Genomic DNA, 22,822 nt, shown 5'->3' on the forward strand with positions numbered 1-22,822 from the left:
CCATCAGCATAATCACACATGCACACCAGGCCAGGCTGGCACAACTGCAGGCCAGCTGTGCCTTACTGAATTCCAGGTGGCAGGTGGGCACAAGCCTGTCCGGATCTAAAGACCCCTCCCCAAACCTTACAGGAGGAGCCACTGAACCCAGGGTTCAACTGAGTGCAGGGGACAACTCAGGAAGAACAGAGTCGGGAGTGGGGGTCTGTGACATTCTATTCCAGGGGTTCTCAAACTGGGGATCAGAGCCCCTCAGGGGGGCGCAAGGTTATTACATGGGGGGTCGAGAGCTGTCAGCCTCCACCCCAAACTCCACTTTGCTTCCAGCATTTATAATGGTGTTAAATATATAAAAAGTGTTTTTAATTTATAAGGAGGGGTCGCACTCAGAGGCTTCCTATTTGAAAGGGGTCACCAGTACAAAAGTTTGAGAACCGCTGTTCTATACCTTGGGGGAGTGTCCTGTAACCCCCATATTCTTCATTTTCATATAATCATATAATCATGCCTTGTAAGGTATCAGGGGAAAGGTTACGATCTGCTGAAAGTCATTTCTCTGTCCATATATGTGTATCATTAATGCATATGAAGTTATGAAAATTGTGTTGTATGGCGATCACTAAAACATGCTGTAAGTTGGGGAATCAACTAGACAGTAGCTCCCCAGAAGCAACATCAAGGAAAGTAACCAACACCAGGGTGGGGTTTCAAACAACCCATCAACAACCATTGTCCAGCAAGGGAGCTACAATTCAGTGATTCACCTGCACGAGGCCACACCAGGCGAATTGCTCAACCTTGCCTGAAGACTCAGCAATGCCCCCCAGACATGCCTGGACTTGTGTCCCCGAGCACATGGAGGGTATAAAACAGACAGGGTGGACAGATAGAGTAGACAGAGGTATAAAGCAGACACACTGGGCCTTTCTCCTTCACCCACCTACACTGCAGCCATCAAGGACACTCTGAAGCCTCCATCTGAGGGGACTGGCCCAGATTTCAAGGAGGAAACCTGTATACTATGGACTGCAATATCCACTGGGGTGAGAAAAACTGCTTAAGCTAGATGATGCCCAGTCTAATAGGGTCGAGTTTAGACTGCGTGCTAATATTTATTTTTCTTTTGGTAACTAACTGACTTTTTGCCTATCACTCAATATCACTTAAAAGCTACCTTTTACAGTCAATAAATATGTTTAATTGTTTATCTTTACCAGTGAGTTTGTATGAAGTGTGTGGCAAATCTGCTCAGGTTTTGCAAAGGCTGGTGTATGTCCACTTTCCATTGATGAAGTGATGAACCAATTAATAAATCTGCATTGCTCATCTTGAGCAGTGCAAGACGATGTATTCCTGGGGTACAGTGCTGGGAGCTGTGGGGATTTGGCTCTGGTGCCTTTCTCTGTGTGATTTGTGAGTGGCTCTGGGAGCATCCATGCAATCTAGCCAGGTGTGGGGCTCCACATACGGTTGTGCTGAGTGATACCAGCACCTGGAGGCATCGTTAACAAGGCATCGTGAGATACAGCCCAGGCTGGAAAGCGTTAAGGGGGCACAGTGGTCCCACAGTCCCAGGCTGCACCCCGGGGATCCCATCACAGTGACGCAGCGAGCAGGGTGAAATACACAGCTTGTTGTACTGAGCAAGATTTGCACTTCGTACACTGGTGTAAAGATTTTAAGTGAAGGCTTTAAGTGTGGTGGCTAAGGAGAGTCAGGAGGAGGCTACCAGTTTATTTTCTGTTTGCTTATTTTGGGTGAGGGAAGTAGGGACAGAAAATCAGGACAATGAGTGAAAGCAGTGAAGCAATTGTGAAGGAGCTTTTGAAGCTGCAGGTTGCAGAAAAGGAGAGGGAGCACCAGAGACTATTGGACCTGAAAGAACTGGAGATAAAGGAGAAGTGGGAAGCAAGAGAAAGAGAAAGAGAAAGGGAAAGGGAAAGAGAGTGAAAACACCAACTGAACCTGTTAGAGAAGCAGAACCAGAACCCACCAGCCCCAGGAATTCCCATCACTCCAAAAATCCACAATTGGGATCATTTATGTCCTGCATACAATGAGGCAGACAATGTTGCTGAATATCTGAGCACCGCTGAAAGGCTGTGTGCAGTGCATGAGATCCCTGAGGCTAAGAGTTCCTACCCTGACTGCAAAATTAACTGGTAAAGCTCTAAATGTATTAAATGAAATGCCTATGGAGGATGCTTTTAGACTATTGTAAATTTAAAAACACGCTTTTGCGAAGGTTTCAGATTCCCCTGAAACATACAGCGTTAAATTTAGGCATGTTCAGAGGGATACTGGTATGAGTAATGGGGAATATGAGAACAAAATGAAAGATTTGATGGGAAAGTGGGTGAGGGCAAAGGTGTTACAAGCTTTGAGGGAATGCTGGATCTTGTTGCTCAAGAGCATTTCCTAGGCATGTGTAAGGCTGATGTAAAGCAGCGTCTATGGGACAAAGATGTAAAGTCTGTGGATGAGACGGCGTCTCTTGCTGATGCCTTTGAATGGACCCAGGTGTCTATTGAAAACAAACCACTGAAAGAGGTGTTTAAAGCTGGTGGGAAGGGAAGATCCCATTTTATCCCTAGCAAGAGGGAGGATGGCTGAGAGGCTGAGTACTCCCCTCCCCAAAACCATTCCTCTAACCCTTGTCCCAAACATCCTGTAAAAGCAGAAGAGCCCAAAAGGTGCTATCAATATAAGTCCAACCAGCATCTGAGGAATAAACGCCTCGTGCTAGGAGGAAGCAGGGAACCAACAGCTCATGTTAGTTCTGCTGTCCTCAACACAGAACCCCCCTCCCCCAAGCAATTGGAACCTATCATATTGGTTTTGTGAGGTTAGCCTCTGCAGAACCAGATATGGAGCATGTTAAGATTATCGAAATTAATGGCAGGGAGTACTGGGGGCAGAGGGATACAGGGGCCCAGATCTCTCCGGTTAAGCAGAGTGTGGTCTCAAAGGCCAGTATGTTCCCTGGCCAAACGGCAGAGATTGTGGGGTGGGCGAAAGCAGATTCCTTGTACCGCTAGCTAAAACCCATGCGGTGTGGGAAGATTTGGAAAGTGTTTTGAGAGTGGGGGTAGTGGAACACCTCCTAGTCAACCTGCTTCTTGGTAATGATTTTTTCTGTGTACCTCAGATTAAGGTATTTACCCACAGCAAGAAGGAGTTTCATGCTGGGATCCCCAAGGGAAAGGGTAAGGTCTCAGGAACTGCTGAGAGAATGGGAGAGTCTCCTTGATTCCTCTGCAGCAGGGAGAAACCACATGCCTTCAAGTGGGAGGGTGGTTGAGACCAACTCCTGCCCTGCAGCTGGAGGAACACCATATCAGGAAGGGATGGGGGGTAACACCTGCCAGGAGAGAACTATCCAGGTTGTTAACTAATTGGAGATATACCAATCTCCTAGAACTGGAAGGGACCTTGAAAGGTCATTGAGTCCAGCCCCCTGCCTTCACTAGCATGACCAATTTTTGCCTCACATCCCTAAGAGGCCTCCTCAAGGATTGAACTCACAACCCTGGGTTTAGCAGGCCAATGCTTAACTGCTAGCAAGTTGCAGCTTGAACCAGAGACAAGCCAGGCTCTAGGGAGCAGAGAGCAATGTGTCCCAGAGGAGAGCCCAGAGAAGAGCAGGGGATCTCAGAAACCACTGAGGTGGGTGAGGATTCTGGTGACTCTGTAACACAGGGAAGCAGGGTGCTTCCAAGTATGGGAGGGGCTGAGACTAGCTCCTTTCCAGCAGAAGGCAACATGCCCTCAGGTGCAGGGACAGGAGAGGTGTTGTCAGTGATTAAAGAAACTGTCCAGAGTTTTGCAGCTGAACAAGGGAGGGGACCCCTTCCTAGGGAGCACAGAGAAATGTGTTTTGGGAGGGGGCCCAGAGGAGGAGACTGGAGAAGGAATAGGGGGGGTACAGGAACGTCTCTTGGGAGAGGACGCCCAGGACTGGATGGCTGAGTCAGCATCTGTGCATCCAGGCACTCAGCCTGGACCCAGGTTTTGAGAAGGACCTGTGTAACCGACCTCCTGGAGGAGCAGTCACACGGCTGACTTCTCAGGGACAGAGAAAGGGGTGGCGGAGGGTACCCCAATCCAGGTCCCAGTTTTTCAGGATGCTATTTCTGATACGTGTTTGAAACGTAACTGTCTCTTTAAACCAAGATGCAGCTCCAATGCCTGTGACGGCAGAGGAGTTGAGACCAGGAAATTGCCAGGTGGTAGTTTGTGAGAACAGAAATAACCCAGCTGACAGAGAAGGGGATGTTTTCCCCCAGGCTGGTGAGAGACAGGGAGCAGTTATGGGAAAGCTGCTGGGAAAAGGTGAATCTGATCAAAGGGTAAACAGACACCTAGCCCAGAGAGCACAGATCACAGCCCTCTAGGGGTCAGGGCTGGGAGGGGAAAACACTGGGTAACCCCAAAAACGAAACTGGATTTTACAGTCCTGGGGTTGGGTGGTAGCCCCCCAAAGGGCCAGCCAGTGTGCAGGATCCACCTGGACCCTTATCTGGCCACACCCTGAGATATTAAAATCCTAGAAACGTAATTAAATTAAGAGCCTCCCAGAGGGGAATGCTCAGAGAAAGAAAAGCCAGTGACTGATTACATGGGAGAGAGTCAAAGGACACCCTGGGTACCGAACAAACTAACCTCAAACGACACTATCTGAACAGGGGGCCTGGTATCACAAAGATACTTGTAAACACCCATCTGTGATAAAAAACATTGGTATTAATGTTAAGTTTTGGGATAAGAATTTTGTTACTGACATTAAACCTTATAGCACAGGCAGCCAACCTGGGGCTCCGGAGCCGCATGCGGCTCTTCAGAAGTTAATATGCGGCTCCTTGTATAGGCGCCGACTCTGGGGCTGGAGCCACAGGCGCCAACTTTCCAATGTGCCAGGGGTGCTCACTGCTCAACCCCACAGGCCCTGCCCCCACTCCACCACCTCCCCTGAGCCTGCTGTGCCCTCGCTCCTCCCTTCTCACTCCCAGAGCCTCCTGCATGCCAGGAAACAGCTGATGGGGAGGGAAGGGGAGGCGCTGATTGGCGGGGCTGCTGGTGGGTGAGAGGCACTGGGAGCAGGGGGCGGGCTGATCAGGGGCTCCTTTGGCTCTTTGGCAATGTACATTGGTAAATTCTGGCTCCTTCTCAGGCTCACGTTGGCCACCCCTGGCTTATGGTAACGTTAGTTCTCAGTTAATACCTGTAAACAGATTTAAAGCTTATCACAGCAGAGAAACCATAACAAACCTGGTTAGCTGTGTGTGAATGGGGAAACTGAGGCACGCCACCTCATGGCCTTGATGGCTGGGTGCCAAGAGAACTATAACACAAACTGCCTTTGAGTTAGTCAGTGACCAACCCTCCTGCAGTAACCTAAGGCGGGAGGTGTGACTTTCTATACCTCCCAGGCTGCAGAAACCAAAGGGGGCACAGCAGTACCACAGTCCCAGGCTGCACCCCAGGGAGCCCTGCACAACCAGGGTCATAGGTTCAAAGGCAGGGATCCAGAAGGGGACACTGAGCAGAGTACCCTGGACAGCATCCACTGCTCCTCAAAGGTGTCTAGAGAGCCAGTAGACGCCACCCATAGGAACTCTGCCCAGATGCGTGAGACAAGGGAGGAACGGAAATAGGACCCACAGCCGCAGAGCACCCCCTGGTCTAGCATCCTCCTCCTGGTGCTGTAGATGGAGCACTTTGGCCAGCACCAGGAGGAGGTTGCTGAGGAGGTCTCGCGACTTCGTGGGGCTGCGGACAGGATGTGTGTATATGAAGAGGTGTGAGGAAAAGTGCAGCCAGAACCTCAGCAGGAGGTTCTGAAGGAGCCGGAAAAGGGGTTGCAACCTGGAGCATTGCAGACAGGTGAGTGTCAGGGTCTCCCTCACACTGCAAAATGGACAGGAGTCAGGATGGAGTGAGCCGCGCCAGGTTCGCGCCTGTGCTCATGGCTCCATGAAGGAGTAGCCAACTGATGTCCCTGGCGGGCCGAGGGACCAAGGTGGAGCACAGGCTGGCCCACCGGGGTTCCTCATCCAGCCACTTGGTATCGGGGCGGGACACAAGGGTGAGGAAGTGCAACGTGTGCAGCACGAGTGTGTAAAGTCGTTCCCTAGGTGCGGTTCAGAATGAACCAGCTGCAGGGCGCGCAGCTGTACCGGGTTGCGGAAAGGAAGGAGTCAGGGGGCTCGTGGGGCAGGGGCCCAATGAAAAGGCCAGGGGTGAGGGGCGGGCAGGGGGCACCTCTCACAGGACCGTGCATGCGGCCCGGACTCTGCTCTCATGCAGTGACAGCTGTGCCCAGTGGTTATCACTAGGGCCAGCCACCCCCTCCCCCAGTCCACAGCCCCTCGCTGTGCCCAGTGGTTATCACTAGTGCCAGCCACCCCCTCCCCCGGTCCACAGCCCCTCGCTGTGCCCAGTGGTTATCACTAGGGCCAGCCACCCCCTCCCCCGGTCCACAGCCCCTCGCTGTGCCCAGTGGTTATCACTAGGGCCAGCCACGTCCTCACCCGGTCCACAGCCCCTCACTGTGCCCAGTGGTTATCACTAGGGCCAGCCACGTCCTCACCCGGTCCACAGCCCCTCGCTGTGCCCAGTGGTTATCACTGAAGGTGCCAGCCGCCCCTCCCCCCATGAGCAAGGCCCATCGCCAGTGTCACTCACCTTGGTGTGAGGCCCGAACTCCTCAGTGAGTTTCTTGAGTGGGGTGTCATACTCCAGCACCATCTGGGCCAGCCGGGCATAGCTGGGGTCGCTGCACAGGGACAGCAAGGGCAGGGATTTTGTTCATGCCCCCACAGCAAACTGCCCCCCACTGCCTGGGTCATGCACCCCTCAGCAAACTGCTCCCCAATGCGGTTGTGCACCCCTCACTAAACTGCAATGCAATGCCTGGGTCATGCACCTCATGACAAATGACCTTGCAGGCTCTGCCAGTGCCCCTCACTCTTCCACAATGGCACTACCTCTGGGATTTATACACTGCCCCCTGGAGCCCTCTGACCCACACATACTCTGCAGCAGGGAGTCCCACTGGTTAACTTATCCCGTGGCCCAGCCCAGCACTGTGTGAACCACTCTCTCCTGCACAACCCCCCTCAGTCCCCTCTCACCTGCTGCCCTGGATCATCTCGTGGGCACAGTTGTACATCCTGATCAGGGCTTTGCGGTCCTCAATACGCGACAGCGACATGATGACAGACGTGTAGGTCACCACCAGGTCCAGGTAGTTCTTGGTGAGGTCGTAGTTCACGTGCTGTGGGGGGGCAGTGTAGTGGGGGGTGGTCAGTGTCCAGGAGCAATTGTGCATGTGTGTGTGTGCGTGCGCATGTGCGAGCACTGCTCCCTGCTGGAGGGGATGCGCCCTGCAATGCAATGCATGCAGTGCATGGAGATGGAGGGTCCTGCAGAGAGGAGAGCTGCAAAGCCAGGCATGCAGTGGGGACTCCCCAGCCCAGCACCCCCCAGGCTGCTCTTTGCACACAGCCTTGCTGGCTGTTGGTATTGGGTGACATTCCTGGGGGAACAGCAGCCCTCACAGGGTGGGACGGTGCTCGGTGCATTACGGGCCCACCGGAGATCGGGGCCCCAGGTGCTGCATGGACACAGAGCACACTATCTCTGTATTACCAGGATGCAAAAATACAGGGTCTAACTTATAAAAACTGGAGAGACTTCCCCTCCCTCCTCCTCAGAATAATCAAAGTAACAGCAAACAGAAATAAAGATATTTCTCAGCAAACACACAATTGCAAATATAGAAAGCAACTCAAAAGACTAATCCGCCTTTTTAACTAATACTCACTATACTGGATAGTAGGAAATACTCCAGGAGAACTTGGAGACATGTCTGGCCTCTCTTAGATCCAAAGAGAGCACACACACTCAAACAAAGAACACAGACAAAGCCTTCCCTCCACAGAGATTTGAAATTATCCTGTCCCTTGATTGGTCCTCTGGTCAGGTGTTCATCAGGTTACTGAGCTTGTTAACCCTTTACAGGTAAAAGAGACCTTAACCCTTACTATCTGTTTATGACACCCCTACATGCAGCTTCCATTGATACAAGCACTGACGTGTAGGGACGTCAATTGGAAGACTATGGCTCTTTGTTTTGAGTCTGATTACTGACATTGGCATCATCCAAAAACAACTACTCTAGAATGTCAAGCTGACAGTATGACACAAGCTTATGACTCACAGGCACTTGGGAAAGGGCATCATTTGGTTTTACACAGGAGTATTCCTTCCCTGCTTTGACCTATGGGGTGAGATCCAGGATTTGGAAGAAATAATGCAGGTTGCTTTTAGAGAATGCGAGAAACATGATCATTTTATTAATTAAAAAAACCCGGTTGGCTATATTCAGTGCCACTGCCAGTCTACACACGCAGAAATCAACCCAAAATAATTGGCTTATGAAAATTACCAGGCACACCTCATTTAACAGGTTCGCTCATTTGCAAGCGATCACAAAGGTTTGCTAAAAGTTAAAACCTGGGGAGTAGCATTCCAAATGAATAGGAATAAGGGATGACTCTGGGAAATCCTAGGGGTAGATGTGCTAACATTTCTGCCAGCAGGAATGTCATCACAATGGCCAGAAACAGAGGGCTAGAACCGGAGTTCTTTCAAACCAGTCTTCATGGCAGCTGTGGCATCACTCACACAGGAAGAGAAAATGAGAGGTCTGATGCTCAGGCTCTTAAGGATGTTGTCATTATCGCTAACGTAATACTAATTATGACTTTAAACAAGGGATACAATTTCCCCTTCTGGAATCTTACAAAAGAAATACGGGGATTTTTTGTTTGTTTTTGTTTGGGTAATTAGCCATTGCAATTCACTATAGCTAGACTCAATGAGGTATATCAACTCCAATTTTATGGTTCTTATGATGTAAAACATCTTCCCCTTTTATTTGTCATTTATTTCAAAGGATGCCATTGTAATAGAGGATCTAGACAGAAGCCCAGTGGTTATATATCACAAGGCTATTGTCCTAATTTCTGTTTTCCAGAACAAAGACTTCTTTGTATCTAGATCTGCTGGACCAAATTAATACCGCCTATGAGATCAGGAAAAAAATACACACACCCTCACACATTTTTCTGTTTGTTCAACTGCAGAATTAATTAGGAGTAACCTCACTCCCATCTGGCACTCCAAGCAAGCTGTCCTCATGTTCTAAATGGATAAAGACATTTCTCCATTTGCTGTCCTCAAAGGTGACATGCAAATTAAAAATTGGGCTTATGCTTTTATTGTTTTGATGAAGACTTGAAAGGTAGGTTTTGAAGAGAATTGTACCTGTTTTGACAACAATAAACCTTGCTCATCTGCCTCGGAAAACTCCGAGGACTGGAGAACTAGCAAAATGACACTAGGCTAGAGAGGGAAATGTGAGAGGGGGTTGTAGTGAGAATGACTAAAGCTTTGTTTGTATAACATATTTAACGTCAATGACAAATCAGCATTTTGGATAAAAGATGGGCTTGTGAAAACATTTAGCACATCTCCACTCCTTCAATTAAAGGGCTTGGTCTAACATGTTTATTGTCAGGTCATTCAGCAAGTCCTCCAGAGAGATTAGACTTGACGTTCCTGATATTTCTAAGGTTAAAAAAAAAAGCAAAAATTAAACCCCCCCATCGACAAATAATAAACATAAAAGGGCACAAGCCCAAGTTAAAAACCAAAACAATGGAAAGGCTCCAGCCTTCTATCCCAGAGGGCTGCATTTCAGTGGTGGGTGACAATCCCTGTATTTATATGGTTTATTCTGTAAAGACTGTAAAAGGCTAAATGATTATTGCAAAAGTAATTAAATATCAGGAACTAGGTTTACCCTAAACCTGTAAATACTGCTTAGTGCTAGAGGGCACAAAAGTCAATTTCACTCTTTCACTAGTCCCAGTAGTTATCTACATGCAAAGCTCGTAGTGGTTTTGCATTCATTTATGCTGCCGGAATCCCCAGGGTATCTCAGCCACCTGTGCTAACTTGGAATGCAGGCGACTCTACTCTCCCCTACCCCAGGCTAAACAGACAAGCCAAGAGCCTCTGAACTCTTCACCTGCATCTCCGCTGTAGTTTGGTTTTCCCTGCTCAGTAAATACAGCACCAGGGCCGCCCAGAGGGGGGGGCTAGAGGGGCAATTTGCCCCAGGCCCCGGGCCCTGCAGGGGCCCCCACGAGAGTTTTTCAGGGCCCTGGGCAGGATCCTTCACTCGCTCCGGGGCCCCGGAAAACTCTCGCGGGGCCCGGGCCCCCGGAGCTTCTTCGCTCCCAGTCTTCGCTGGCCGGGGGTCCTTCCTCTCCGGGGTCTTCGGCGGTGGGGCCCGGCGGCAGTCGCGGCGCGGGGGTCCCGAACGGAAGGACCCCGCCGCCGACTTACCCGAGTGGGGGCCCCACCGCCGAAGACCCGGGCCCCGGAATCCTCTGGGCGGCCCTGTACAGCACCACAGCTACACTTCACCTGACTTCACTTTCCCAAAGGGAAGCTGTGTAAATTAATGGCTATATCACTAGACTAGGCATTAGGAGACTTGGGTTCTGTTCCTGGCTCTGCCACTGGTTTGCTGGGAACTTGGGGAAAGTCAGTTCTCCTCCCTGCATCTCAGTTTCCCTCTTTAGCAAAGCAGTTAGAGATCCACTGCTGAAAAGCATTGTATAACAGCTAGGTGGCATTTGATATTATTAAAGCTCCTCCTGGCTAAAGCCAGTGAACTGCAGAAGTTCTGCAGTACTGAATGATTTCCCAGAAATGGAGCAAACTCCTCTCCCAGCCCAGGAATCAGCAACTGATGCCACTTCCCTTAGAAGCATGCAATCTAGATAGAATCCACTTCATTAGTAACAGAGATCTCCAAGTGGCACCATTTCAAAAGGTGCCCCACTGATGTGTAGAAACATCCATGGGCACAATTATTTCTGACTTGGTCCACCAAAGCCAGAATCACAGCCGGGAGCATACATGGAGCCCTCTGCCATTCCATATTAAGTAACAATAAGGTTAGGATCAATATTGCTATTGACTGGTGTTAGTGGTTGGATTCTCTGGATTGTGCAAATAGCTTTGTGTTCCTCAGAATTCCCAACTCCTGAAAAGTTGCAACATTGAGGTTTTTGGGAGTGGGAGAGGTGTGGTGTGGTGTGGTGTGGAGGGCAGGGGAAATGCTTGAAATAGATCTCGGATGACAGACTCTGAAGATCTGGACACCACACGGAAAGGGCTCTTACCACTTTTATCTTGCCAAAAAACAGACACCCAAACAAGCAAACACACACAGTACCTTCAGAGAACTAGTACAGGCGCATAGGCAGCAGGTTTGTATAATTTTTGGTGGGGCCCAAAATGGTGGTGCCCCCCGCCCCGCTCCCGCCCTGTAAGCCGATATAAAATGAAGCTACAACGCGTCAGCGCCACAAGATCACAAGGGTCAATTAAAAGTGGAAAGTCAGAAGCAGCACTTGCCTACTTCAATATACAGTATTATATTTTGTTGCACCTGTGGTGATGAAGTGGGAATGTTCTTAATATTTTCTCTGAATACTGTGTGGGTGCCTCAGTTTCCCCTGCAAGATGCCAACTGAAGGTGTTGGGGACAAAGAGATAAGGTAGCCTCCTTGTCACACTCACACGCACTCGCACACTCACACACACTCTCACACACACTCACACACTCACACTCACACACACACTCTCACACACTCACACACACTCTCACACACACTCACACACTCTCACACACTCTCACACGCACACACACACTCTCTCACACACACACTCACACTCTCACACACTCTCATACACACACAAACACACACTCACACACTCACTCACACTCACACACACTCACTTACACACTCACACTCACACATTGTGGATCGAAAACTAGGGGTTTTAAAAAGCAGAAAAAAATAACGGACAATGTCTGCTTTCCTTCAAAATTTGTTGTGGTTTTTTTGATCGAAAAGCTGAAATTAGTTTGCCAAAACCCGAACATGGTTTGGGGTTTCAGAAGTGTGTGGCCAAATATTTGCTGCTTGCTGTGTTTGATTGTTTAAAGAAACAATAAAAAAAATTCTGCTTAAAAAAAATCCGCAACTTTTGAACCACCTCAGCTTGTGACCAAACACCTGAGCCCATCCAGGCAGAGATTTTTCCAGGTTTCTGATACTCTGCTGGCTTCCGTGACTCATATCTGTCTCCATAACTTTGGCTTCATTTAGGTTAGAACATAAGAACAGCCATACTGGGTCAAACCAAAGGCCATCCTGCCCAGTATCCTGTCTACCGACAATGGCCAATGCCAAGTGCCCCAGAGGGAGTGAACCTAAAGGTAATGATCAAATCATCTCTCTCCTGCCATCCATCTCCACCCTCTGACAAACAGAGGCTAGGGACACCATTCCTTACCCTGCCTGGCTAATAGCCATTAATGGACTTAACCTCCATGCAGTTATCTGTTTCCTAGAGACTGGCTCCATGGGGACCCTCAAAAACTGTAGACGGTTACTGTGGGTTTGTCTTTAGTAAAGCTTATGTACATACTCCACGAACTGAGCATTTGAGCTTGTTCCAGAATCTGGGATGAGCCTATGTTGTCAAAACTGAAATGCTCAAAATAGCACATGCATGTGAATAGACACAGGGTGCTAAAATTAAATTACCCCAGGGGTTCTCAAACTGGAGGTCAGGACCCCTCAGGGGGTCACGAGATTATTACTGGGGGTCGTGAGCTGTCAGCCTCCACCTCAAACCCCGCTTTGCCTCCAGCATTTATAATAGTGTTAAATATATAAAAAGGTGTTTTCAATTTATAGGCGGGGGGAGTCGCACTCAGAGGTTTGCTATGTGAAAGGGTCACCAGGACAAAAGTTTGAGAACCACTGAATTAACCCCTCTGAAGCCTCAGGGAATACAGGGAAGGAGGGGGGTCCTAACCCTAACCCTAACCCTTGACTGCCCCCCCGTAACCTCCTATCCCTTCTCCAACCCTCCAGCCCCCTTACTGTGCCACTCAGACCAGCGTGTCTGGCTCCGCGCAGCGCCAGACACGCTGCTGCATACATGCTGCCGTGCTCCCCCCCACACACACACCCAGCACCTGCTTTCCAGATTTGAACACCTCAAAATTCAGGAGTGCTCAAGCTCAGTTTGGGCAGCTGCTACTTCATTCCCAAATCAATTATACTGATCCACTGTAACTTGCTATAGAAAAAGTAGGATAAAATTGAGCAAGAAATGCTTCCCGTGGTTATTAGGACTGGAATTGCCATTTTCAACAGCCATTGCCTTTTGTTTGTTTGTTTGTTTAAAAGGAAGACAGTGATATTGCATTGGCAAATTCCCCATAGAAAGAAAGAGTGGAACAAAAGAATAATAAAGGCACCTCAACTTTTCCTCAATTATGTAGGACAGTCTTATAATATGCATCCAGATATCCTCCAACCACACAAGCTGAAAATTGTTCCACTTTACTGCAGCTCTGTAACCATATGGGAACCAGTCCTGTCAGTGTTTTGTGCACATCCAAAATTCCTGCTGAATGACCCGCCCTGGGAGTGAGTTACCATGGCTGCGGCAGAAGGAGGGTGCAGGTGTGTGTGTGGGGGGGGAGAGCCCAGGGCTGGAGCCGCAGGAGGTGTGTGTGGGGGGGGCACTGGTGGGGAAGGGGAAGCCCAGGCCTGGACCGGCAGTGGGGTGGGGGGAAAGGGTGGGGAGAGCCCAGGGCTGGGGCAGCAGGGGGGTGTGGAGAGGAGCCCAGGGCTGGGACGGGGGGCAGCCAAAATTTTTTTTGCTTGGGGCGACAAAAACGCTAGAGCCGGCCCTGACTGCTGCCTTGTGCATCTGCATTAAGAGACACTCTTTAGTGACACAGTCACATCAGCTCTACCCACAGGACCCTGTCCCAGTCAGGGCACTGGCTGGCCTTGCCCCGGGCCTGGATCCATTTTATGCGGGGAGAGAAGGCAGCTGTGGTAGGACCCTGCCTCATCTGTTGCAGAAGCTGGAAGATGCGGAGTGAATAGCAAGGAAGGTCTTATGGCTAATGGGGGGGACAAGGATTCCAGAACGCAGCTGAATGACAGGATCCCAGCACCCGCTTCCACTGGGGTGCTGGGACTGCGAGGGGCGACCTCAATCTCTGCATTGCCGTTTCCCAGCTGGGCAGTGGGGATACTACTTGTCTCGTGGGGTGTTGGGAAGAGAAATTCATTCATATCCCAGAAGCCCTCCGGGATGAGTGCCACAGAAAAGTCAATGAGGACATTAATAACTCTGGGTTCGGACGGTGGCAGTGAATGGGGTCTGGGGCCACACACTGAATGAGGGTGACAAAAAGAAAGCTGGCATAACTGCTCATCCAGTGAATGCCATCTGTCCTGTGCACTGAATGAGGCAGGGGTCTTGTGAAAAGAATAGCTTTGGATGTCATGAAAGAGCGACTTATAATGTAGACACATCAGAGGGCAGAGTTAAGGTTACCCAAGCAACCTTAATTCTTGCATTTCCCAACATTGTAGCCCTTTGATTTTGCCACCTTAATGTTCTTTTTGGATGAGATGTTGATATTTTTTGCTTCCTAAGAATGCCACCTGACTTCTTGTCTCTCTTCAGCAGGGATCTTGGGACAAAGGAAAATGAGTCGCTGGCATTTTTGGTAAACCCGTATTTCAAACAACACCACAACTGAAGCAGCTGATTTTCAATGCTCCCTCCCATCAGGAACAGCTCTCACCCGACTTGGGATCGGATGGAGGCAGAGCAAAGGTGCCTTTCCAGAGACGCAAGCAACCAGGAGAAGACAGCGTCAGCAAAAAGGCAACACATTTCAAACTCATTGTTATTTATATCACAGCCCATACCCCGGTTGGGGTGACGGGCATGAATGAATGAATGAATGATGACCTTGGGGATGGAGGCACAGCACAGACCTGGACCAAGATCAGGGCCTCACTGCGCCAGACGCTGCACAGACCCCCAGTGAGACAGACAGTCCTTGACAAATAATTTACACACAATGGATGGGAAGCTAAGGCACAGGGACTTGCACAAGGTTGCAAACGAGTCAGACGAGAACAGAGCCCAGGTATCCCGAGCCACCACCTCCAAGTGGCCTCTCCTGGAAGCAGCTCCATTTGATCAACCTGTGGAACTCCCTGCTGCAGGGTGTCACAGTGGGTTCAGAACGAAGGCTCACGTGGGAAGGGGAATGTGTCACCTGGCAGGGAGGTATGCGGGGGTCAGAGATATAAACCTGCTTCTGGGCAGGAGCCGAACACTGGGGTCAGGCAGTCGCTTCCCCTGGGCTGGTATTCCCCCCTCCACTGGACTAGCTGGTGCTAGTGGTGACGGGATGCCGGGGCAGATGGGCACACTGGGCTATGCCTGTGTTTCCACCACAGGAGTGGGAGCCCAAGCCCACTGAAGTCCTTCCAGCCACTGCTTCGGGCCCAGGGTCCGGCCCCAATTACCTGGCTCTGCCCAGAAATGTGCTGAAATGTGGGGATCCCCTGTTCATGCCCCCTGGGGATCCCCCCAGAAACGCAGCCCCCACAGGAAGCCCCTGTTCCATCCAACATCCTCACACGGGCTCTGATCTGGGTCAGACGGGGCCACTGTTTGGGAGCAGGGGCAGGACCCCCCCACACCCCAGCCAGAAAAGAGGCAGCTCCCCCATTTCGGTCCATTTTCCCAGACTCCTCCACCATCTCCCCCCACCAGGCTCCTTCCCCCGGAGTGACGGCAAAGCTGCTTGGGCCCATCCCGGTGGGGGGGGGGGGGCAGAAGCCTCTTCTGAGACAGACCCTGAGGTGGGGGGAGGGGACCCCTTGGCTTTACCACCCCCAAACCTCGGCACGTGGCCCCCAGCCCAATACCCCCTAGAGCTGGCCTGGGGCCAGCACTGACGGCGAGGGGGAGAGCGCCCCCTACAGATGCTGCAGCCACAATGGCGGAGCCTGAGGCGCGGCGCATGGCTTGCATCTGTTACACCAGTGGGGCCCAACCTGGCCCCCTTTACATGGGCCAGGAATCCAGGCCCCCTTTGCAGGCCAGGAGCCTGGGGGCCCCTTGTGCACAGCTCCCAGATGCGCTCCTCCCCAGCTGCGCTGCTCCCCTGGCCCAAACCCCAGCAGCTTGGGAAGGACACTGAGTGACCGTCCCGTCCCGCCCCCAGCTCCAGAGCTGCAGGCCTGGCCCCCGAGGGGCTGAGTCATCACGCGGTGCCCCCAGGGGAGCTGGGCCATCACCCCAGCCGCCTCACCTGGCCACGGGACACCGCAGCATGAAACAGGAGCTGGGGACCCTTGACTTGCGGCTCCCAGGGAGGGATTGGAAGACAAGGAGGGGAGGGGAGTGGAGATCGGGCAGCGCTTGGCCCCCCCAGCCCGGTGTTAGGTTCTCTCGCCTCAGCACTTTCCCTCAGAGCGAAGGTCAGGCTGGAGAAGGGACCTGTCCCCTGCTCAGGGGCGCCCGGGGCTGGGATGGAGGGCTGCAGGTCGGGAGTGAGGAGCACTCTGTTCCCAGCCTGGGACTCCCCCCAACCCCTCCCCCAGCTCAGCCGCTGCTCCTCACTCCCGACCCGCAGCCCCTTCCCTTATCCCTGCGCTGCTGACGCTTTCGTGCTGACCAGGCTCCTCCTCGCTGGGCTTTGCTCTGCTAATGCCCAGGCGGCTCCAGGCCCCAGCATGCCAGCGCGTGCTGGGGCGGCAAGCCGCGGGGCGCTCTGCCGGCCGCCAGGGCGGCAGGCAGGCTGCCTTCGGCGGCTTGCCTGCGGAGGGTCCGCTGGTCCCGCGGCGTCGGAGGACGCCTGCAGGAGTTCCGCTGAAGCTGCGGGAGCAGCGGACCCTCCGCAGGCAAACCGCCGAAGGCAGCCTGCCTGCTGTGCTTGGGGCGGCAAAATCCCTAGAGCCGCCCCTGCTAATGCCCCTTGGTCCTGGCCTGTAATGACCCTGGTGCTCGCAGGCCTGGGCCTCGCAGTGGAGAGCAGCTCTGCCAGCCATGCCCCTTCTCTGGGGGGCTGGAGGAGGGCATGCGCTGCCCCACCCCCGCTCTGGGGAGCTGGCTCTGTGGGGTGAGTATCTGCGCTCGGCGCTGGGGTGTGGGCAAACCACGCTGCAGGCCCTGGCACGCACAGCACGTCGATGGCAGATTGGGGAATGACCCCAGGAGTCCTGGCTCCCAGCCCCCTCCTGCTCTAGCCACTAGACCCCACTCCCCTCCCAGAGTAGGAGTAGAACCCAGGAGTCCTGGATCCTCAGCCAATGCTCAGTAACCTAGACTCCAGCTGTCTTAAAACCAAGACAGTGTTCAGATCCACTGTTGTTATGCACGTTATGGTTGCGTCTAGAAACCCCAGTGAAGATCAGGGCCCCATTGTGCCGGGCGCTGCACAGACCCTGACCAAGATCAGGGCCCCGTTGTGCCGGGTGCTGCAGACACAGAGTCAGAGGCAGCCCCTGCTCTGAAGAGCTCAGTCTGAATACACAAAGGAAGGTCTATTATCCCCATTTTACAGATGGGGAAACTGAGGCGCAGAGGTGACTTGACTCAGACAAGGTCATCCTGAGGCAGGGCAGTGAAACCAGATCTCCCCCAGCCCCACACCTTAACCACAGGCCCCTCTTTCCTCTTGACCACATGCCATACTCCCTAGACTGCTCCGAGCAAAGGGAGAGTCTCGAGAAATCTTCCCAAGGAGGAGACCCCGTCGGGATCCTCTCGTGACCGGGATCCCTGCTCCCTTCTCCCGCTAGCACCGGCTCATTTGAGCTGGGGGAAGAGCCAATTAGTTTCCTTTCTGGTTTCCAAATGATTTTTCATCTCTATAATTAATGGGCTAGTCAGCGCTGAACTATGTGGCAGGAAAATTGCTAGTTAAGGGGATGGGGGTAATTTTCTCGATATGATAATGAAGGTTGCTTTCTTTCTTCTTTCCACCCTGCTTTTAAATAATGAATCTGGCATTAAGGGTGGGGGCAGGTGGCGAGGGCCTGGGAGGCCGGGATACCTGCTTTCAGCTCACAGGCCGGGGGGGCGGAAGGAAGAGGGTCTAATTAGCTCTGCCAATGCCAGGCTGCTCCCTGCTTGGGCTGTCAGCAAGCCTGGAACCGCAAAAGTGCCGCCAGTGTCACGCGGAAACAGATAGGTGCCTCCACCCAGCTGCAATAGTAGGCTCTTGTCCTGTTGTGCCAAGTGGCCACTAGAGGGGACTGAAGATTGACACTGGGCGAATGCCCATCCCCTTTGTGGCTGCAGTGGGCAGAGAACTCTGAGCTGCCCGTGGACAGATATGCTCTAGGCCAAGGGTGGAAATGGGGAGTTCAAAGATTGCCCAGATACCCTTAACTCTGCCCTTCCTCTGCACTGTCCTCATCCTGCTGGAAACCTAATGCCTGGAACCCCTGGGAACTACAAACCCCAGGATGCAACAGGGCTGAAACTGACATGATGAGACACAGAGATTCTCCCTCCATTCACAAAAGGAGACACCAGGGGTCAGTAGCCTGGGACTCAGGACACCTGTGTTCTATTTCCATCTCTGACCTGCTAGGTACCTTGGGAAATTCATTTCCCCTCTCTGTGCCTCAGTTTCACCTTCCACCACTTGTCTGGATAAATTCATGGTGGCTAAGTCCATAAATGGCTATTAACCAGGATGGGTAAGAATGGTGTCCCTAGCCTCTGTTCGTCAGAGGATGGAGATGGATGGCAGGAGAGAGATCACTTGATCATTGCCTGTTAGGTTCACTCCCTCAGGGGCACCTGGCATTGGCCACTGTCAGTAGACAGATACTGGGCTAGATGGACCTTTGGTCTGACCCGGTACGGCCTTTCTTATGTTCTTATGTCTATTTAGACTGTCGGCTCTCTGGGGCAGGGTCTGTGCTCGGTCGGGGTCTGTGCAGAACCTGGCATAAGGGGGCCCCGATCTCAGCTGGGGTCTCTAGATGCTACCATAATACACCTAATGAATGTCCTGGGAAGTCACAAGGGGGGAACGTCTCCACTGCTCCTAGAAACACTGATGAAATGGGGAAAAACCCTGCAGATCTGGCTGGTTCCTTCCTAGCTCCTGATCCAGCGACAGGACCCGGAACCCGCCCTGCCGTGGAGTGAACCTGCACCCAGGTGCCCGGCCAGGCCCATGGCAGGGCCCCGTGGCTGTGACACAGGAGGGCGTGGGCAGGTGAGCCATGCCCTGGGGCGGGGGCGTGACTGGATTGCGAACGGCCTGACTCGGAGACCCGCCGTCGTCAGCGCAGACGGGACGAGCGCCCCACGCCACCATCCCCAGCCACAGCAAAGGGAACCGAAGGAGGAGCTGGGGCTGAAATGATCACACAGGGGACGTGACAGCTTCCCAGAGGGAAGGCCCGGGAGCCCATCCCCCACGGAGCCCCTCGTGCCCCACCCCTTCTCTGGGCTGTTATTATTAGTGATTCTTTGTGCTGGGGCATGTCTAGGAGCCCCAGTCATGGGCCAAGACCCCACTGTGCCAGGCGCTGCACAAACCCCACCGAGATCAGGGCCCCCTTGTGCCAGGCGCTGCATAGACCCCGGCCGAGATCAGGGCCCCCTTGTGCCAGGAGCTGCCCAGACCCCGGCCGAGATCAGGGCCCCCTTGTGCCGGGTGCTGCCCAGACCCCGGCCGAGATCAGGGCCCCCTTGTGCCGGGCGCTGCCCAGACCCCACCGAGATCAGGGCCCCCTTGTGCCAGGCGCTGCACAAACCCCACCGAGATCAGGGCCCCCTTGTGCCGGGCCCTGCACAGACCCCACCGAGATCAGGGCCCCCTTGTGCCAGGCGCTGCACAAACCCCACCGAGATCAGGGTCCCCTTGTGCCAGGCGCTGAACAGACCCCGGCCGAGATCAGGGTCCCCTTGTGCCAGGCGCTGCCCAGACCCCGGCCGAGATCAGGGCTCTGTTGTTCCAGGCGCTGCCCAGACCCCGACCGAGATCAGGGCCCCCCTTGTGCCAGGCGCTGCCCAGACCCCGGCCGAGATCAGGGCCCTGTTGTGCCAGGCGCTGCACACACTAAGGCCATGTCTACACTAGCACTTATGTCAGCAAAACTTTTGTCGCTGAGGGGTGTGAAAACACACACACACGCCCGACAGACATACGTTTTGCCGGCATAAGTGGTCGTTTCCACAGCACCATGTCGGCGGGAGATGCTCTCCCCCGGCATAGCTACCGCCGCTCGTGGAGCTGGTTTTATGATGTCGCTGGGGGGAGCTCCCTCCCGCTGGCATAACGTGGCCACATCAGCGCTGTGATAGCCAGGCCGCTGGAAGCGAGAGTCCGTCCCCATCTCAACAGGCAAAGGAGGGATTAGTTTCCCCATTTATCAGATGGGGAAACCGAGGCACAGAGCGATGACGTGACCCAGCCAGGGTGGCGCAGATCTGGGACCTGCCCCCAAATCATCTGGATCCCAGTCCAGAGCCTATTCCCAAGCCCAGCCTTCCACTGCCAGCTTGCTCTGGGGGCACAAAGGAGCCATGGCTCTGAACAATGGTATCATGGCTACAGATACAGAACAGGGACAACTGCACCCCTTTGCCGGGGGGGGGGAGCACGGGGTAAAGGATCCTGGGGTGCCTCAACCATGGGGTTCCCAACCTGAGCTATGACCCCCCCCCTTCCTGGGGCACTTTGTGCCTCCCCCTCCCCGTGTCTCTTCCTGGCTGGTACGCTCAGCCCCAGGGGGTTGGGCCCAGCTCATCCCTGCTCCAACCAACGTACCATGGGTCGGGCTTCCCGTGGACGTCAGCACCCTGAGAGATCAGGCCCAGGGGTCTCCAGCTGGGTGCCCCCTGCTCTGGGACACCCCCAGAATTCTGTGGCGGCTTTAGAAAAGCTCTAGAGCCCAGCACAGAACCTGCAGTCTGCCCCCTAGTGGCTGCTCCACAGAGAGGATAAAAGCCTACAGCTCCTACTGGCCGGTGGAGTTCCTCCTTTAGCTCAAGTGAGCTAGTAGGGGCCACGTGTTGGGGCTCTCAGCTGAGGGGTTTGGGGTGTGTTAGACACCTGGCCCGGCCCCAGCCAATTATCTCCCTAATCAAGTCTGCGCTGGATTATCATATCAATTAGCCACCGCCTTGGACGGGGCTGCGAGACAGGTAGGGGTTGCGCGGCTGGAGGAGGGGCGGGAGGGTGGGTGGAGGAACTACAGAGGGGCAGGGGGGACGGGACAGGGGAACAGAGAGGGGAGAGGAGGATGATTGAATTAGGAGCGGCGAGAGATGATGGAAGATGGCAGAGAGACAAGAATCATCTCAGCCGTTTCTCCAGTGCTGCTCATCTCAACCGCTAGACGTACGTAGCAGGGAGTGCCCCCGGCCTGCTCCCCGGCGAGCGTAACCCAGCCCTGGCTCCACTGCAGTCAATGGGCCAGATCCCCCGCAGGTGTAAAGTGGTGTCGCTCCACTGGAGTCGATGGGACCAGATCCCCAGCTGGGGCCCGCTCCCAGGGCCTCTACTTCTGGGGTGACTCAGTGTCACAATCTGAACGTCGCCACCAGAATCTAGCCTTCACGGTTGACTCAAGAGACCTGAGGGTCACCAGTGTCAGCGCCTGCCTGAGTCTGCAGAGAGCCTGAAGCAGTTGCTGGGAGAAAGGCAACAGCCCCAGCCATCGTGGAGACCAGATGGGCCCGTTGCTCTGCTCCATGGGGCTGCGGGGCGGGGGGAGACAACAGGCATCTTGCCAGGGCCTTGTGCTCAGAAAAAGAGGAGGGAGGGTCTCATGGTGCTAGGCTGGGACTCAGGACGTCTGGGTTCAGCTCCTGGGTCTGCCATTGACTCACTGAGTGACTTTGGACAGGAGGTTTCACTGCTCTGTGCCTCAGTTTCTCCACCTACAGAAGGGGGATAATCCTCCCTTTGTTTAAACTGGAATCTCTTTGGGTCAGGGAGGGACTGTCTCTCATTGTGTGTCCATGCAGCACCCCGCCCAGCGGGGCCCTCAAGATCAGGCTCCGTGCAGAGCCTGGCAGCACAACGGGGCCCCGATCTCAGTTGGAACCTAAGTGCTGCAGAAATCTAAATAACACCTGGACGCTGTGCCAGTGGCAGGTTTTGAGGGGGTGGCACGGGGCGCTGATGGGGGTAGGAGCTCAGAAAGGCTCTGTTTCATCCCAAGTCAATGGGTCCAGATCCCCGGCTGGGGTCACAGAATCATAGAATATCAGGGTTGGAAGGGACCTTAGGAGATCATCTAGTCCAACCCCCTGCTCAAAGCAGGACCAATCCCCAGGCAGATTTTTGCCCCAGATCCCTAACTGGCCCCCTCACAGATTGAGCTCACAACCCTGGGTTTAGCAGGCCAATGCTCAAACTGCTGAGCTATCCCTGCCCCCCTGTTGGAGTCAATGGGGCAGATCCCTTGCTGGGGTAAACTGCTGGATCCTGCTCTCTGACAGAGCCCCTTGTGTCCGGGAGATCCGCTCCCGAGCTCGGATCCACCTCGTCCTGGCCACCGGCGTTATCGGGGGGGGAGAGTGTGAGACCTGATGGCAGCAGATTATGAGCACCAGAGGAGAGATGGGGGGACCCCTATCAGCAAATGTGGGGTGAAGCCCCCCATTTCCCTCCCTCCCTGATGTAATAGGATGACCCCCACCTTGCTCCACCCACTGCCCCGATGTAGACAATGCCCACCCCCAACAGAACAGGGGGGTGGGTACTAGGGTGACCAGATGTCCGATTTTATAGGGACAGTCCTGATATTTGGGGCTTTGTCTTATATAGGTGCTTATTACCCCCCACTCCCACCCCGATTTTTCA

General features: G+C 53.5%; 1 pseudogene; it reads right to left on the reverse strand.

Moving 5' to 3' along the window:
- The window catches only part of LOC120392923, a 48,333-nt pseudogene that overhangs the window by 14,447 nt on the left and 11,064 nt on the right, over positions 1–22,822 (reverse strand).

The sequence above is a fragment of the Mauremys reevesii genome, unplaced genomic scaffold, assembly GCF_016161935.1.
Source record: "Mauremys reevesii isolate NIE-2019 unplaced genomic scaffold, ASM1616193v1 Contig124, whole genome shotgun sequence".
Taxonomy (NCBI): domain Eukaryota; kingdom Metazoa; phylum Chordata; order Testudines; family Geoemydidae; genus Mauremys; species Mauremys reevesii.